Raw genomic sequence first — 12,080 nt, forward strand, 5'->3', positions numbered from 1 at the left:
TATTCTATTCTATTCTATTCTATTCTATTCTATTCTATTCTATTCTATTCTATTCTAAAATGTATGACACTCACATGCCACACTGTTCACGCATTGATATGTTTTTTAAAAATAAAAAATAAAAAACTTGGGAAAAAAATATCTATGGTTCGTCTGATGACATTGCAATTATATTTCCTCTTTTTTTCTGAGTTTTTTTTTGGGGGGGGGGAGGTCTTACACAAAATTGCTTGTCCCAAAAGCAAAAGAGGCACATATATGCAGCCAATAAATCAGTAAGAAGAAAAAGAAAGCAACTTATCCCCTCTCAATTACATCATGTTGCCTTCCCCTTTTCTTTCCTTTTTATTGCCACGGTGGTGCTTGATATTCATGTTGAAGCCTTTTAGATTACATAACTGAAGGAAAATAGTTGTTCCCAACCATCAGCCACCACAAAGAGTTTGGCTAAACAGGAAAGCTTCTTTTATTCTGGCTTTGCCTGCATTTAACTACATAGTCGAATCTGATCAAAATGCTATCACTTAAACAATAGGATAAAAATCGAGGGTGGGAAGGGGCAACCATTTGAGTTTGGTCCCATCTGATACTATTGGAAAGTTACACTATTGATCTTCTAAAATTTTTACCCTAGGTTTAATCAATAAATCTGTCTATTGTTCTGTTCTTCTTTTTCTTTTTGCTCTGCTTTTCCCCGATTGACTGGAAGAATTACTAATTTTTTTTTCCTCTGAAGAAGACAACAGAAAGCTCAAAGCTAGCTCCTTTCTCTTAGATCCCCAGTTTGTTCTTAAGCAGATGATAGATAGATAGATAGATAGATAGATAGATAGATAGATAGATAGAGATAGATAGATAGATAGATAGATAGATAGATAGATAGATAGATAGATAGATAGATAGATACTCTTAGTGGTCTTTGTTACAGTTTCATGCTTCTTTGTTGCTAAATACAAATCTCAGCGAATGGATTGGGGAATTACATCTAGAACTATTTCAGTTGTTTCTCCTAGAATGTAATGGGTCAGCAATGAAAGAGCTGTCCACATAATTTAAATAAGTGTGAGGGAAACAAACAATTTTTAGCATGGTCCTAGAGCAGAGCTGTTGATAGTAGCATATTAAAAAGATCAGAATTGGGGTTGTGGCCTTTTTCCAAAGGCAAAGAGTCTTCAGTGTTTTATACATTCAGCATGTCGACAGAACTAGTAGATAAACTGATAAAAAGCAACAAGAATGTTTGCCTACTAGAAAGTGGTTCAATTAGTTTTCATTTAGGGAATAGGAGAAATGCAGACATGGTGTAGGGAATGCTGAAAAGGCTATGAATAAAGAATTTTGTTATAAGATTGTAATATAATATTGTAAGAAGGAATAAGGTTATGCAGCCATGTTAAGAAGATGCTAGAGATATTCATCTATAAATATAAGAAGTGGTCTAACATGAATCCTGTTAAGGTTGCTTCAGGTAAACAGTTTTCTAGAATGTTTTGAAATTGTTGTGAATGTCCTAGAAGATAGAGAGGATGTGCTGGGAAAAAAAATGTGAAAGGAATGGAATAGTTGTACATGACAAGGACATATGCAGAAGGTATTAATGTAAGAGGCAGCTGAAAGAATATGTAAATTAAGTGCACCAAAAGAACAAGTCAAACCATATTTCAGAGATGAGGACTCATCTGGGGATAATAAAAGCAAAGCTGATAAGCAGAAACTTTTTTGGACAGTGTTTTTGGAATTAACTCTGAAAAGCTTTATGAGGGGCTGTGTCAAGTCTGAGGTAACTTTTAATTTAATTAAAGACAAGAGAGTCATTGAATTCAGCATGGTTGCCAAAATGCCATGCATTGGTAGATGTGTTGGTGCCTAAGGGAGTGGGAGAGCTAGCGATAAAATGACATCATGAGCGGAACATCAGATGCGGGAATGCAAGGACATAAAGGTCATTATGTCAGTTTGTGCATGTCATCATTTTTATATAATCTGGGTGTGCTGCAGATGCTTATGAATAGTTGCCTAAGAACAGAAATACAAATCTTTGCTGAAGATAAAGGGAATGGAAGGCTGCATTACAGGAAAAAAAGGAAAAAGGAGCAATTGAACTGATTGTTCAAAATGTCATTTGTGTTCTGTTGCTGGATGCTAATTTGACGTCAGGGAAATAAACCATCAAAATAACTAAGAAGTACATTTTTAAGTAGGTCACTGTTTTGTCAGGATTCTAGATGGAGTTTTAAGCAAGACTCTCCAGGAGACTGGCCTTTATGAAGTAGATTGTATGAATGAAAAGATCAAAGTTGCAAAACAATGCTACCATTTAAAAAAACCCTGTTCAAACTGTGGCATAGATACCAATTTAATGGAATGCAATATCACAAGAGAAAGGAGATTTAGCAGGAAGCCTGAATATAGATGCTTACAATATGAAATCTAAATGTATATGGTTTATAAAGGAAAAAGCAATCGAGCTTATTTTTCTCAAGCATGAGAGAAGAGACACACCACCTCATAGAAATGTTTCACAAAGAGAAGAGTAAGAAAACAGCTGTCTAGGACTTCAACAGCTATGCATTTATTTAACCTGGTTGGTAATGAGTATATTGTAGAAATCAGAAATGTATTATAGATAAGGCTTCAGATTCTGTATTCAGATAATGGTGCAGAAATTAATGATGTAGCAATGTATTTCAGCAAGAGTGTATTGAACACAAGACAACATGGGCATCCAGCGGGAAATAAAGGAAGCAAATGACAACATACAGAAAAGGTGCAGCATTTCCTGATGAAGCGTGTTCCTAGTGGAGATGTAAGGTAGACAGAGGATGCAGGATATCAAGCAAGTTCTGAGGAGATGCAATCATTTTTGCCACGGGGCTGCAAAATGTTATCAGATAAAACCACAGCAATAACATCATATGAATTATGGCCCAGGAACCAATCAGTATGTCTTATATCAGTGATATAATAGCAATAGCACAGCACTTAGAGTTATATACCACTTCACAGTGCTTTAACAGCCCTCTCTAAGCAGTTTATAGAGTCAGCATGTTGCCCCCAACAATCTGGGTCCTCATTTTACTGATCTTGGAACGATGGAAGTCTGAGTCAACCTTGAGCTGGTGAGTATCGAACCACCAAACTGCTGGCAGTTGGCAGGAAGCAGAATTAACTTGCAGTACTGCATTCTAACCACTGTACCACCACAGCTCTATACAATAATCTATTACATGCAGCATATGTAGAATCTGTAAAGAGTTGCAATGAACCCAGAAGTATTGTTTGCTGAAGATGTTCAAAGCTGTAAAAAATTAAGTACTAATTGTAGAAATGATCCAGGGTGCATTGTGGCATGCTTTGATGAGAAGGAGAAGCCAAAGTATTGGTTGGGCCACCCATCCAAATAGGCATTCTAGCATAGCCAAGAATAGACCTCATTGGAAACCTTTAGCCAATCAGTGAATTGGGATGAAAAGGGAAGGAAAAACTGAAATTGTGGTGAGGTTGAACAAGATTGTTCACAAGGCTGAGCAAGGTAATTCCACTCAAAAGATTATCCTACTACTACACAAACAGAATGAGCAACAAAAACTCTATATGCATACTCACAGCATTCACAAATAAAGCTGAAAGATGAAAATATATCTTTGCAAAACAGGCATGATGAGCAAGGGGTCATCCAGCACCATGTTTATTCCTTAAAATGTTGATGAATATTATATTTGCTCCATAAAGCTGTATCTTTATGTATACATTTTTATGTATCTTTAAAGCTGTATGTCAGCCTCTGACTTTCTGCTTTGGCTGCCATAAGAAATGGGTGGGAGAGCATGGGGGAGGGAAATGAGTGAAAATAGGCTGTTTTCAGAAGTGAAAATAATTAATAAATACATTCATTCGGACCAAAACGGCTTTATCCCAAAGAGACAGATAAGAAATAACATGAACTAATAATTGACATATTAGAATATTATGAAATGAATATAGATAAACAATCGGCCTTAATTTTTTTAGATGCGCAGAAGGCCTTCGATAATTTAAACTGGAAATTTCTCATACTACAACTGGAAACTATGAAATTCAGCAATAAATTCACAAATATGATAAAGAAAATCTATTCACAATCAGCAAAAATAGCAATAAATGGTGATTTAACAGAACAATTTCCAATATCAAAAGGGGTGAGAGAGGGGTGCCCTCTGTCCCCCCCTGTTATTTATATTCGCCCTGGAAATACTTTTGAAGGAAATTAGAAGAGACAACGAAATAAAAGGCCTAAAAATTAAGAAGGAAGAATACAAATTACAGGCTTTCGCCGATGATATCATATTTATTACAGAGCAACCAATAACAACTGGCATCAAACTATTAGATCAAATAGAAAAATATGGGAGAGTAGCCGGACTCAAAATTAATAAACAAAAAACAAAGATATTGACCAAAAACCTTACTAGCCAACAAGAAAAGGAATTAGAAGATGAATTAGGCATACAGATGACAAAGAAAGTAAAATATTTAGGAATATGGCTCACCAATAAAAGTTCATCAATTAGAGAAGATAATTATGTCAAATTAACAAGACAAATTAAAAAAGATTTAGAAACCTGGAAAAAACTACAATTGTCATTCTTGGGAAAGATCGCTTCAATTAAAATGAATGTTTTACCACAAATTCTATATCTATCCCAAGTAATCCCAACAAAACCAGGGAAGAATTTCTTCAAGGACTTCAATAAATTAATATCAGATTACATTTGGCAAGGCAAGAAAGCAAGAATTAAAATAAAACATTTGCAGGATACAAGAGAAAGAGGAGGATTGGCTCTACCGGACTGGGAATCATATTATAAAGCATCAACATTAATTTGGATTAAAGAATGGATGGAACTTAAAAATAAAAGATTATTGAATTTGGAAGGATTTGACCTTGAACGAGGATGGCATGCGTTTCTATGGGAGGGCACCGATAGACGACATGGATACTTCCAGAGGCATATGATTTGGCACGCATTATATCAGACTTGGCAGGGCATCAAACAAATACACTACAATAAAATCCCGGAATGGTTGTCGACTATGGAAGCTCAGATCTACCCAAACGCTATGGACAACACCAAAATGAAAACATACAAAGACTTGTTAAACAACCTGGGAGAACTAAGAACAAGACAAGAATTGATGGACATGAGTACAGACATCGACTGGTGGCCATACTTGCAAATAAAATCAAGGTACAAAAAAGATTTGACACCATTCGGATTCCAAAGAGGTCAATATGAATTAGATAAAATTCTACAAGGACCACAAGATAAATTGATTAAAAAAGTTTATAATTTTTACAAGGATACAAATTAGAAGAAGAAGTGGTTAAGGAAAATATGATAATTTGGGCAAAGAATTTCGGCTACAACATTGAATTAGACAATTGGGAAAAATTATGGACAATAAATTATAAATTAACAATGTCTGTACCCTACATAGAAAATTTATACAAAATGTTTTATAGGTGGCACCTCCCACCTGCTAGATTGGCAAGAATGTTCCCCAACACTCCCTCAACATGCTGAAAATGTAAACTCCACAAAGGGACGTATTACCACATGTGGTGGACCTGCCCAATGGCAAAACAATATTGACTAATGATCAGAAAACAAATAGAAGAAATAACCCAGCAAAGAATAGAGATGAGGCCAGAAACCTTTCTATTAGGTATAATAAATGGATAATATGAAAAGGAAATCAAATACTTAATTATTCACATAATGACAGCAGCGCGAATAGTTTTTGCACAACAATGGAAAAGCAGCAACATACCAATTGAAGGAAAAGTAATCAATAAAATCATGGAATGTGCAGAAATGGACAGACTCACAAAGGAATTACAAAATAGAGAAGAACACGATTACTATTTAGTATGGGAAAAGTGGTACACCTGGTTGGAAGGCAGAGAAAGGAAAATTCAGACAAATATAGGTTAACAATGAACCACCAAAATAGACATAAGAGATAGACTAATAATATTAAGGAGTCAAAAGCACAAATATGAACATAAAGTACAGTTACTATAAACTTGATATATATCTGAATTTTTGTTTATATGTTTACATGTTTTGTATGTTTTGTCGTGATTTGTTTTGTTTAGTTTGTACTTTCAAATAAAAAAAATTATATATATATATATAAAAAAGAAGCAGTTATTGTCACACTAATAGGATATGTATATATGCAAATTGCACTGAAGAGAGAGCATAGCATTAGTGGCATCTATTCTTCTATGAAGGTGGGAACAATCAGTTGGGCTAGCCAAAATCTATCAGCTGTTATAATTTTATTCAGAGAGGCAGAGTATGTATCAGTGGTACAGGTACACTGGCAGATTGTTTATCTAATCTTGAAACTGGTGAGCCAGTCAGTTCCATTTGGTCTGTTTCCTTCCTTCTCTCCCTTTTCCTCATCATGAAAACAGAAAGTTCAGATATGTTATATTTTTATCACTGCAGCTAATGTTTGGACTTATATAAATATAGTTATCCTTAATGAATTGGTTCTGCTAAATAGAGATTGCAGTGAACTAACTGAATAATTTCAGTCTATGGTACTTCAGAGGTTAGTTACAGAAAGGATCTTTAGTCCCATGGTTTAGTCTTAAAAAGATTAAACTCCATATTTTATCATGCTATCCCTGATTTATTCTCTTTGTGACAATCTCAGCAGGAATGATGAAACCTCTAATACTAACAGCATAGAGAATTCCAATATTAATCCAATAAGTGAAATTGTCTTACCGAGCAATACATTTGGTGGTACAATGATGTTAATATTCTTTATTATTCTGGAATCTTTACTAGTCAGCCAGATTTAAGTAGAAAGGAGGAAGGTACTCAAGAAGAAGACATGTGACTAATTACTCACACACGTCATATTTTAGCTCAAAAGTAGGGGGAGAAGGAATTTTGATGGTGTTAGTCATAATATCAATAACCAGAACTCCATTTTGTTTTTTCCTTTGCAAAATTTACCCAAACAGCTTTAATATCTACCTTTTATGTGATCAGAGTTTGAATGTTGGAATGTTGCATTATGTTTATGGGTATGTTATGTCTTACAGTCCTTCTTCTTGGTCTTCACCAACATGTACCTTACATTAGGATACTTCTTTCAGTAGAAATTAGGTTGGTAACGAAATATCTTCACACCATGCCAAGTAAAAATGAGTTTCAAATGGTGAAGCATATATTGTAAATTCCTTTGCCTCCCCAAAGTAACTTAAACAGGATTCTTCACAATATGTTTTGACTTCTTCCAACAATTTGCCATGTTTTCCCTGCCAGAAGCTTCTTCAGTTTTGGCCAGGATGCTGGAAGATAGATCTCTAAATGCAAAGAAAGTGACATGTTGAGAGATTAGACTAGAGAGGAATCAATCAATTGGCATAGCACTTAAGTTTCAGAATACATTTAACCCTCCTGGATTTATAACTGCAAAGAAGCTTTTGAATTACATGGAAAAAGCCATCAAATATGCAGCTGGCATTCTGAGCTCAAATGTTCCCAGTTTCAACTTTTACATATTAATTTTTAAGGTAATGTGAGGCAACTTTGGCTGCCATCCCATGGCATAATTCAAGATCAAGTGAAAAACTTACCATTCATAACTTAGCTATTTTGGTAGGCAAGGTGATATATAAAAACGCTGGGGGAAATGAAAACCAGGATAGTCCCCTGCTAATTTTTTGCATGTTTGTTCAGAAAATATAGATTTCATTTTTCTTTTATATTTTTTTCTCTTCCATGTCCTCATTATTGATATCCAATTCAGTCTCCTCTGCTAATGAAAACTCAAGACTAGCTTTCAGATTCATTGCAGAAAACAAATACGTATGCTTCCTTCTGTATAACTTTATTAAGCACACATTGCTTTAAAATAACTGGATTTACCCCAGTGATCAATGGTTAGGTTATATTTGTCTCTATCAAAGAAGAAATACACAGATCTATGACCATACTCAGGATGCAATGAGAATGAGTAAAATAAGGGGGGGGGAAATATTTGGAAATAAGATCTATATATTTAACTTGTTGATCTTAGCTAGTTTTGAGACTATACAGGGCCTCAGCTAGTTAATGATTGGGTAGGAGAACACCAGGAAAACTAAGGTGAATAGGCTGGAAAGAATGAATGGCTTCTTTGTATTTTGCAAAATAATCCATACGAATATGTTAAAGTGGTCATCAGGAGTTGAGCTCTACTTGAGGGAGTCTTTTAATGAACCTTTTCCTTAAAGCACAGAGGATATGGAAAAGTAACCCATGGTTAATTTATGGGTCAAAAGGACAACCACATTGCTTTAAATGGAAACATTCAAGGAGGGTTTTTAAAAATGACCAATTCCAATGGATATGTTAGACACTATGATTTGGCAAAGGAATTAATAAAGAATAAATTCAGAAAAGTTGTTGCCCATGCAAACTGCTTGGAAACTTTCCAACAATTTCAAATTTCCTTTGAAATTCCTGAGACATACCATTTGGAAGCTGGAACAGGGAAATGTAAAAGAGGTTCATAACAACCCCCATGTGTTAAAAGGTAATCATCACCACTCATGGCTTCAATAAATCATATTATATTACAAAGGTAGCATCCATAATAAATGCCATTAATAGTTTCTGGGTTAGGGAAAGGCAATGTGTAAATCAAACATTGGTCAAAAGCCAGAAATGTTAGATGAGCTAGCCCCTGCATTCAATACATATAAAGAACATTAGTCAAAGATTTTAAAGGGCTTCCGGTTCAAAAATACATTGACTGTTTCCCTGTCTTTCTAATAATACCAGCTTCATTCTTTAATGGCCGGGATGGGCTAGACAGCAGAATGTGTGGATCAAAAGGCTGTAAAAGATTCAGATGATGAAAAACAAGAAGATTCATAAACAGCAATTCTAGGGACTTGCATAGTCAGCAGCAGGATGTGACGCTCATGATAATTAGAGCAAATTCTAAAAGGATTCCTAAACTTGTTAGCAGTAGGAATAATTAACAGTAGTTCATTGACCAAGAGGGGAGCTGGGTTCCCTTAACTATAGGTTCAACAACTTTCTATCAGGGACAGTAAAGTGACATTTGCACTGAAGGGACAAAGCTAAATGGATCCTTCCAGTTCTATGAGTAAATTATTTTAAGTATACATCTAATCAAAATCTGATGAACATTTGAATCTCACTATGTCACAAGTCTTTTTTTTAACAGATGGGGGTGAGTGGAAACTCAGTAATCACATTAATCTAGTGTGCAATAGAAATAATAAAAACACCATTCCTCTGCTTTTCATATAAAAGATTTTGCTTTCTACTGAGTCATGTTTCTGTATTTTGTGCATTCTGGACTGCATGCCTGGCGTTTGGATTTTATCATAACATAAGCACCAATATGTTGGCCAAAAAATATGATTGTGCCCCAGTGGAACAATGAACCCAGATCCTCTTCAGGTTCTAATAATAACACCTGAATGGAGACATAAAATAATTCCAATATACCAAATGAATTTCCTGGAATGGATGAAAACAGTTGTATACTTGTAAGTATAACAATATTCCTCCCCCTTCTGCTGTGCCCCATTTTACTAGAACAGTTGAATAACTAGATGCCACATTCAATGTGCAGTACATACTGCTTATCATCTTGACAATGAATATGTTAACCACACAATGCAGGATCACCTTCCCAAGATATATAGAGCCTTCTGGAAAGGAATTTTCACACGAATACTCTCCCAAGTAAATCAAACTATTGAATTATTAATACCAAAGCATAGAAATTTTTCTAACCAGGGAGTTGAGCCAGACATTCATAATAGAGATATGACCCAGCCCTAGCAGACTCTACTAGCTCAGCATGCAGAGGAGAATTTGCATGCTAAATACTAAAAAAACAAAGAACCAAAACAAATCCACTTTCCATTGTACAATATATACTGCTCAAAAAAATAAAGGGAACACAAGCAGAAGACATCCAAGATCTGAATGAATGAAATAGCCTTATTAAATACCTTGTTCGTTACATACAGTAGTTTTGTGTTCCCTTTAATTGTTTGAGCAGTGTATAAACTACTTATGTAAAGAACAAAGTATTTAATAAGGCTATTTCATTCAGATCTCAGATGTCTTCTGCTTGTGTTCCCTTTATTTTTTTGAGCAGTATATTTATGTTGGAAAGAAAACTTCCCATCATGTTTCTATGACATGTAGAAACTTTTAGTGTCATGCAGCCTTCTCTTCTTGTGATTCAAGGAGAAATGTAATATATGACAAAGGAGACAGCAAATGAAGATTATTAAACATGCAAAAGTGTATTGCCATTGTCTTCTTCCAAGATGCTTGACAACTTTGGAACTGCCAAGAGGTTCCCCATCCAAGTGCTACCTAGAGATTTCAGGACTGTTTCAGGCAAGTGACTTTCCTTCCATCTTTGCTTGGAGCTGGGCTGCCACAAAGGCTCTGGTGCATACAATACTGACTGATGCTTTCTGAAGCCTTGCCATACTCCTTGTAATTGCAGATTCAGTGCTCTTATGAAAGAGTGATAGAGCTGTTTTGAATCCTAGGTGTGGCACAGTGGTGGGTTTCAAATTTTTTTACTACTGGTTCTGTGGGTGTGGCTTGGTGGGTGTGGCATGGTTTGGTGGGTGTGGCTTGGTGGGTGTGGCTTGGTGGGCGTGGCAGGGGAAGGATACTGCAAAATCCCCATTTCCTCCCAATCAGCTGGGACTCAGGAGGCAGAGAATAGATGGGGGCAGGGCCAGTCAGAATTTTTACTACCGGTTCTCCGAACTACTCAAAATTTCTGCTACCGGTTCTCCAGAACTGGTCAGAACCTGGTGAAACCTACCTCTGGTGTGGCATCGTCTGAAGATCTTTGACAGATCTCATCCTTTATTGATTGTTCTTCTTATCCATGCTGCACCTATCTTTCTATCTTACAGTCTTCAGGCTGGTTGAACACACCATTCCAAACATTTTCCTATACTTTCCTAACTCCATCTTATGGTGATACTTGTTTGGAGGAAAAAGAATATAGGAAGAATCAGCCAAACATGTTCTTAACTTTAAAAAAAAAATAAAGACAGCAAGAATTGCCAGCCTTGTTTCTGACTAGACTTACACATTGGATAATTTAACCCAACCATCTGGCTGTATTTTCTTACTGTTGTGGTGGTATTGATGATGATGATTTTATTTTCACTCTTACTGCAAGCAGGAACATATCAGGAAAGTCAGGAAAGATCAGAAGTCACTTGAACAACAGATTCATAGTTGTTATAACTCAACTCCGTGTCCAATTTTTACTATGCTCCTTTTCATCTTTTCAAATGCTGAGGCTGTCAAAAATCAGGATCAGTTAATTTGCAGTAAGTGATCAGCATAAACAGATTCCTGAGGGCCATTTGGGGTTTAGCAGTTTTTTGTGTGTGATGATAATTGTCTGAATAATAACATTTTTTTCCAGTCATAGCAACATGGAAATTTGCGATGGCAGAAGGATTTCATGCATGTCTTCAAAATGGCATAGATATTTAAATTCAATATTACTTTAAAGAAAATTAAAAATTCCCTCATTTTCTAATTATTGTATTCAATTGACCCAACACCTAAGCAATAGCACATTATACAATCTAACCCTAAACTATATGTTTTCATATTATCTTTAGAAAGTAAGAAACAGACTTGGAATTAAAGATGACAGCATTGAACAAATTTATAGCTAGCTTTTATTCTCTCTCCCTTTCCTCTCCCATTTCCAAATATGTGTGTCGTGTAGTTCATTTTTATTTATTTTTATATTATTTATCACATTTATATAGTCACCCTGTCACGTAAAATGTCTAACTTACATATGCTCCTATTGCTCTATGGTCTAGCAAGGGTTAACACTACTACACAACCCATCACTCCCACAATCCCACCTTACCTTGACTCCTCCCCCTGGGTACAAAAGGACCGTCCACATGGGTACCAGGCCAGTTCCAGCCACATACCTGAAAAGAAAGGACATAGGTCAGTTACAAGTGTATACTTAGGCTTATGATA

General features: G+C 35.6%; 1 long non-coding RNA gene across 1 annotated transcript in view; it reads right to left on the minus strand.

Moving 5' to 3' along the window:
- Positions 1 to 5,369: 5,369 nt before the first annotated feature.
- LOC117671434 (uncharacterized) overlaps positions 5,370 to 12,080 on the minus strand; it is a 54,580-nt gene continuing 47,869 nt past the window's right edge. The window contains exons 2-3 of the long non-coding RNA XR_004592863.2: positions 11,962 to 12,028; positions 5,370 to 7,369 (exon numbers count right to left, since the gene is read on the minus strand). This is a non-coding gene — a long non-coding RNA (uncharacterized LOC117671434). The remainder of the gene's footprint in view (positions 7,370 to 11,961; positions 12,029 to 12,080) is intronic.

The sequence above is a fragment of the Pantherophis guttatus genome, chromosome 1, assembly GCF_059756535.1.
Source record: "Pantherophis guttatus breed Tessera chromosome 1, ASM5975653v1, whole genome shotgun sequence".
NCBI lineage: Eukaryota > Metazoa > Chordata > Lepidosauria > Squamata > Colubridae > Pantherophis > Pantherophis guttatus.